The following is a 7,142-nucleotide window of genomic DNA, read 5'->3' on the forward strand; positions in this document are numbered from 1 at the left end:
TTATATAATAGAGATTAAAAGGGATATATATAAGACCTTATGTAGAGTTATTGATTTACTACTAAAGTTATATATTCAAAGCTTTAATATTCTTCTTATTAGGTTCCTTAGTTTAAGTTATAGTTAATAGGTTATATAATGCCTTTAGTTAACAGATAAATACAAAGTATACTTCTTTTATTCTTTAAGAAACATACTACTAATATACATTATACATATTAAAATTAATAAGTTTTAAGTATTTTATTTAGTCTTTTTAAGTAAAGGTAATATAGTTATTATATAATTAAATCCTTTTTCTATTAAAGTTAATTTTACTATTAAGTAATAAAATAGTCTTTAGTTTTATATAAAGTTCTTTTCTTCTTAGCTCTTCTTTTTCTCTTTAAGAGAAAGCAAATATAATAAAGCTAAGTATATTATCTATTTATATAGCTATAATCCTAAAGGTATCTAGTCTTTTTATTATATATAGTAAGTATAGATCATACATTAACTTTATTATCTTTAGATCTTTTTTATAATACTTAGAATAGGTTTTATACTAATATAAGCTTAACTTTACTAAGCTATATAATAGTTTTAAGATATAAAGAAGTATATTCTTAAAGTATTTATCTTTTAACTCCTTAGGTAGTTATATAATAATTATCCTAGTTAAATAATTATTTAATTATATATATACCTAAGTTATATCTCTAAGTTCCTTTTTATATTTATAGTCTTATATAAGGGTAAGTCTAATTATAAGTATAAGCCTTTAGCTTATCTATTAAATAGTAGGTATTTAAGTTAAGAGTTCTTTTTTCTTTTAGTCCTTATACCTTTATATAATAAGTCTTAACTTCTTATATAGCTTAAATAATAAGTTCTTAATCTCTTATACTATTTATGTCTTATAGATATAGAGGTAGTTATGCTTTTTTAGATTATATAATATAAAAGTAAAAACTTTTTAGTTAATAAGGTTATTTATTTTTATTTAGTTTAACTCTTTATATAAAGCACCTAGTATTATAATTATATTATTAAGCTATAACTTTTCTATTAACTCTTTATAGTCTTTTTTTTTCTAAAATAAAAATACCTAATTAGTATATAGTAATTATTATATAGCCCTTTTCTAGCTTTTTTTTAGTTTTTCTCTCTTATTTAGCTGTTTTTAAGGAATAGGTTATGTAATATCTGAATCTGATTATACTATGTCTTAATAGTATAGTTTAATATATGTTGTATAAAACTGTGTAAGACTATTAATTATTTTGATTATTACTATATAGCCTTTTATAGCCTAGATTTTATATAGTCTAATCTATTTCTTATTTTTCTTTTATACTAGAACCTTACTTTAGATTAGTAGTAATAGTATACTTTAGAGGTTAAGGCTATTTCTAGTGTTAATTATATAATTAATCTCTATTTCTACATAAATACTTTAAAGCATTTTCATTACTTTTTAAATTACTTTTACTCTTTAAGTAATTTTAGGTAATAGAAGTAAGTCCTTATTAATCCTTAGATATATCTTAAAGACAAGTAGTATAAGTATAATACTATATAGACCAGCTATATCGTTTAATACCTTCATAGCTATCTAGAGGATAGTTTTCTTATTTATGTTATACCTAAGCTTAGTATATAAGATATTATATATATACTTTAAAAGAGTATAAGCTCTTTCTATCTTACCTATTACCTAGTAGGCTTCTACTAGCATTTCTTTGCATAATATGCTTATAATATTAGTATAGTTCCTAAATTCTATTAATATAAAGTTTATACCTAGGTTATATATAATATAGTCTAGTAGATTAACGTATATACTAATCTAGTACTTATAAAGTGTATTCTATATATCTTGTATAGATAAGGACTTTAGAAAGGTAGCTTCTTAGAAGCTTGTTTTTATATTAATAATATATAAGGCGTTCTTATCTCTTAGTTATATAATATCTATAATTATCTTATAGTTAAAATAGCTTTTATCTTTAAGTATAAACTTAAACCTTTTTAGTACTAAGTTATATAATTAATAATAATAATAAAACTTCTAGACTTTTTTTAAAATATTAATATTAATATTATAATACTTAGCCTTTTTTAAGAGGTAATAAAAATAGTTTATATAAAGATGTTTAAATTGTTTATAAAGCCTTTAGAGTTATCCTTCTATAAAGAATATACTAGCCTTTATATAACTAAAGTTAAAGAATAAGTAACCTTATTTTTATATAACTAGGATAGGTTTTTTATCCTGCTATATAATTATATTATTAACGTTATTAAAATATACACTTAATCTATTTATATTATATAATGAAAACAGAAATAAAGTAGAAGCATTAAGGATATAATATATAACCTTTCTAAGCTAATTCTTTATTTCTATAGTATTAACTAATATAATTAAGTTACTTACCTTAAATTATATATTTACTAATCCTAGTTCTTAGGATATTATTATATAAAGGTTCTCTTATAGGTATATAAGGACTTAAAGTTTCTTTATAGTAAAGAACTTTATTACTCTTATATTTTATAGTTCCCTTAGTATAATAAGATATAAGAATCATATAATAAGAATTAATAAGCCTTTAATGTCTTTAGTAATAAAAAGATATCCTCTTTTATTATATAATAGAAAAATAAAAAAGATATTAGGAAAGCTAATATCTCTTTATCTCTTATAAATTCTTTCTTTTTATTATATAATTTATTTACTAAGTTTTTTTTTTTAAAATTAAAAAGATATAAAATAAAATTTCTTTATACTTCTTATTTAAGTATACTATATACTTAAAAGTATTAGTTTTTTATATAATTATATTCTTTATCTAAATAATTTATAGACTAATAACTTTCCTTTTTATATATAAAATATCTTTTCTTAGATATTATATAATTAAACTTAAGTTATAATAAAGGTTAACCTTTCTAAAGTTATTAAGAAGATCTTTTATTATTTAACAGTCTATTATATAATAATTATAAGTAACTTTTATTATTAAAGTATCTTTTATTTATAAAGTTAATATTATATAATATAGACTTCTTATTTAAAGTAACTTATAGTAATACTTTTAGGCTAGAAAAGAATTGCTTATATATATAATATGTTTTAAGATTACTTAAAGTAGTTTCTAGCTCTAGTATACCTTTATACGCTTAGGTAACTTATGTACAAAGCATAATCTCCCCTTGAAAACCTAGGCTAAGTACTTATTATATAAGGGGTATTTTATCTAAGAGTATCTCTAATATATTTATTAGATTCTTATCTAGATTATCTTATCTAACTTATACAAAGAATAGACTTATTTAATCTATCTAATAAAAAGTATAATTAATATTAGTATTAAAGTGTATTTCTAATATATTATATATTTTATTTTATTTCCTTATTAGTCTAATATAATAAAAATAAAACTCTTTTATATAATTAGCTAAAATATTAAGAAATACTATATAATATTAGTCTTTAATAATTCTAAGGCGTTAATAAAAACTAATAAAGACCTTTACTTTATTATATAAGATATTATATAGCTTACTTATATAATTCCTGTTTTTTCTTTATTCCTTTTAGAAGATTAAAATTATAGTTAGCTTATATAATTTATTTTAGACTATTTGTTTTAGTAGTAAGTTATAAATATTATCTCTTTAATATAAAGGTATTATATAACCCTGGGTTTATAAAAAACTTTTAACCTCTTATATGAATCTTATTTTAAAAAGTATATTTCTTAAAGCTAATTATAATTACTCTTATATAATTAATATTTAAGTTATCTATATATTATATAAAGGCTTAATTAGCTCTATTATTAGTTTAGCTATGTTTTAGGGTAAAGTTAATTCAGGGTTTTAAATAGGTATTTAAGTTATTATAATTGTACAACTTAGTGTAAGTGTCATATAAGTAGAAAGCTATTCTTCTTACTCATTAAACTTTCTTCTAATCTCCTTAATAAATTTAATTAACTATTAATTCACATTTTTTATTAGTAATAATTAGAATCCTTTTAATTTAATAAGTTATATAAACTTTGCTTTAAATACATAATAGACTTTTTTTTATTAGAAAATAAACTATTTATTAAAATCTTTATATAGTAATATTATTAGGTTTTTTTTTAATTACCTAAAATAAAGTATTTCTATATTAATATATGTAATATATATAGTTATCTCTTCTTTAGATAATACCTATATAATATTAACTAGATTTCCTTAGTATCTAGGATTTATAGTTTTTTTCTATATATATAATAGGACTTTACTTCTTATACTTATTTCTTTATATATTAATAAGTATTTATTAATATTATTATATTAGCTTTAATAATTATCTTTTAAATCCTTTTAAAAAACTATATTATATTTAGTAGTTATTTTATATTATATAATATTAAAATTAGTTTATTTAGTACTATAGTATATACTTTATATTTTATACATAGTATAATAAAGATTCTTATTTAGTTTAGTTTAATAAGTAATAATAAGAATTTATTTTATATAATAATAAAATAAAAGTTATTTTTATTCTATTTACTTAATTTAGCTTAATAGGTAATAATAAGTAAAATTAAGGCTTCTTAGCATAAAAGACTTTCTAGTATAACCTTTTAGGTATTTTTAAGGATTTCTTGTTTTATATAAAGTATAAGACTACCTAGTAGCCTAGCTATAAAGCTTAAGTTTTATCTCTTTATTTTTACTAATCTATAATTACATAAAGTAATTATATAGATTACTAAGTAACTACTAATTAGTATTAAATAGATTTTTTCTTTTTAAAAGAACCTATTTATATAATTATACTTAGGTTAAAGTTAAAATAAACTAAAGATATATTTTCTATAATTATCTTCTTAACTATAAGACTTGGCTTTTATACATGAGATATATGATCTTATACATCCCTAAGTTAATTCAGCATAAATATACTTTTAATCCCCTTAATAGATAACTAAGGGCCAAATATCCAGTCTGTACCCTCTACCATAATGTATATCCCTGAGTCGTGCGTGTCATACAACCAGCTGGTGCTGTTATTTCAACAAAAACCATATAACAAAAAAAAAATAAAAAAGCTACTACTTCTACTAAAAAACTAAAAAAAGCTTCTAAACCTTCCCTAGCTATATTAAAACTTTTTCCTATAAGTAGTAATAACTAAGATTCAGAAACTTAAGTAGATAAGCACCTAGAAAATAATAAACTAAAACAAAGTTACTTAGAAACTAATTCTTTTAAAGTAAATCTTCTTATATAAAATAAACTAAAATAAACTCTTTAACTATTATAAAGCATAAATCTATATAAAAGGTAATATATAAGAAAAGTATCCTCTTAAATAAATATACATAGTAACACTTATAGTATAGACCTTTTATATTATAATAGCTATTATAACTAAATTTAACCTTAAGATATACTAATTTAATGTAGTTAATATATTTCTAAACGCTAAGAGAAAACTAAATAAACTACTTATTATATACTTCCTCTTAAATAGCTTCAAAATACTAAATAAAATCATTAAATTACAGTATATACTTTATAGTCTTAGAGATATACCTCTCCTTTAGTATAAAGAACTCTTAAGCACCTTATATTATCTTAGGATAAAGGCTATAAGTAAAGACCTATGTTTCTTTTAAACCTTAAATAAGAAAATACTTCTCTTTTTTTATATTAATAATATCCTTATACTTTATCATAAGTCTTATATAAAAAACATAAAAAAGATTATAAAAGGAATCTAAATAATATATAAAGTGAAAAACTAAGGCCTAGCTAAATAATATCTAGGTATATAAATTCTATGTAACTAGCTAAAGTAAAAGATCTATTTAGCCTATAACTAATATATTAAACAAATTACTAAAAGATTTAACTTTATTAACTTAAAAGTACTAATTACCTTATTACTAGTAGTTACGCTTAAAAAGAATAACCTTTAAGTAACCCTAGCTAATATAAAGCGTTTTTAAAAAAAGGTTAGATTAATCCTTTATACTACAATAATAATCTAACCTAATATTATATTTATATATACTTTACTTTTATAATTTCTAATAAACCCCTTATATATCTACTAATAAGTAATAAATTAAGTTATTAAATACTTATATTATACTTAGTACCTAGTAATATACTTTAATACCTTAGAAAATATATAAACATTATTAATTATAAGTAATACTTTATTTATAAATAATAATAAAACATAAAGATTATCCTAAAGATATATTATTTTACTCTTTAAAGGTCTAATTTAGTAAAAGGCTACTTAGTAAAATATTATTATAACGTTAATAACTAAAACTAAGCTCCTTAGCCTTAAACATATTACAAAAAAAACTATTACTCTTAAGCGTCTTTTTTAAGACATATAACTTAAGCTTAGTAATATATAAAAGATTAATTATAATAATAATTAAACTATTTACCTTATTATAAGCAAAAACAACTAAATTTTAACCTACTTATAGTATATTAATATTTAGAATATATAGCTTTAATAAGAATATAATAAACGTTTATTTAATATTATATATATACTAATAAATAATATATTAATAGATAATTTTACTAAGAACCTTACTAGAATAAAATTTAAGTACTTTAAAGCGCTTTTTAATTTATAAAATATATAAATAAAGATTATATATACTAAAAAAAAAGTATTAGTAAAAGAAAAATGCCTATAGGCTATTTAAAATTGCTATTTATAGCCTATAAGCCTTTACTCCTAGTAAAAGCCTAAGAAAGAAGTTTTTTTAATACTACTAACCCCTTAGAAATACTATATACTAGTCTATAAAAAGCTAGTACATAAGTATAATTAATATAGGTATTAACTAACTAATAAAACTATTAATTGTAGCTTAAATAGCGTTTACTTAACCCTTATTTATAATAATAATAGCTATACTAAAGGTAAGACTATTAAATAAAGCTAGACTAATTAATATATTTCTACTAAGTAGTACTAGTATTACTTTACTACACTTCTATATACTATACTAAATATCCTTTTAAAAAAAGGTTTACTTAAACATAATATAGCTTTATAATATACTAATTATTTAGCTAAAGATCTATAAAAATAATTAAAACTAAATAAATAA

The sequence above is a fragment of the Colletotrichum spaethianum genome (assembly GCF_022836535.1).
Source record: "Colletotrichum spaethianum MAFF 239500 DNA, contig16, whole genome shotgun sequence".
NCBI classification, from domain to species: Eukaryota; Fungi; Ascomycota; class Sordariomycetes; order Glomerellales; family Glomerellaceae; genus Colletotrichum; species Colletotrichum spaethianum.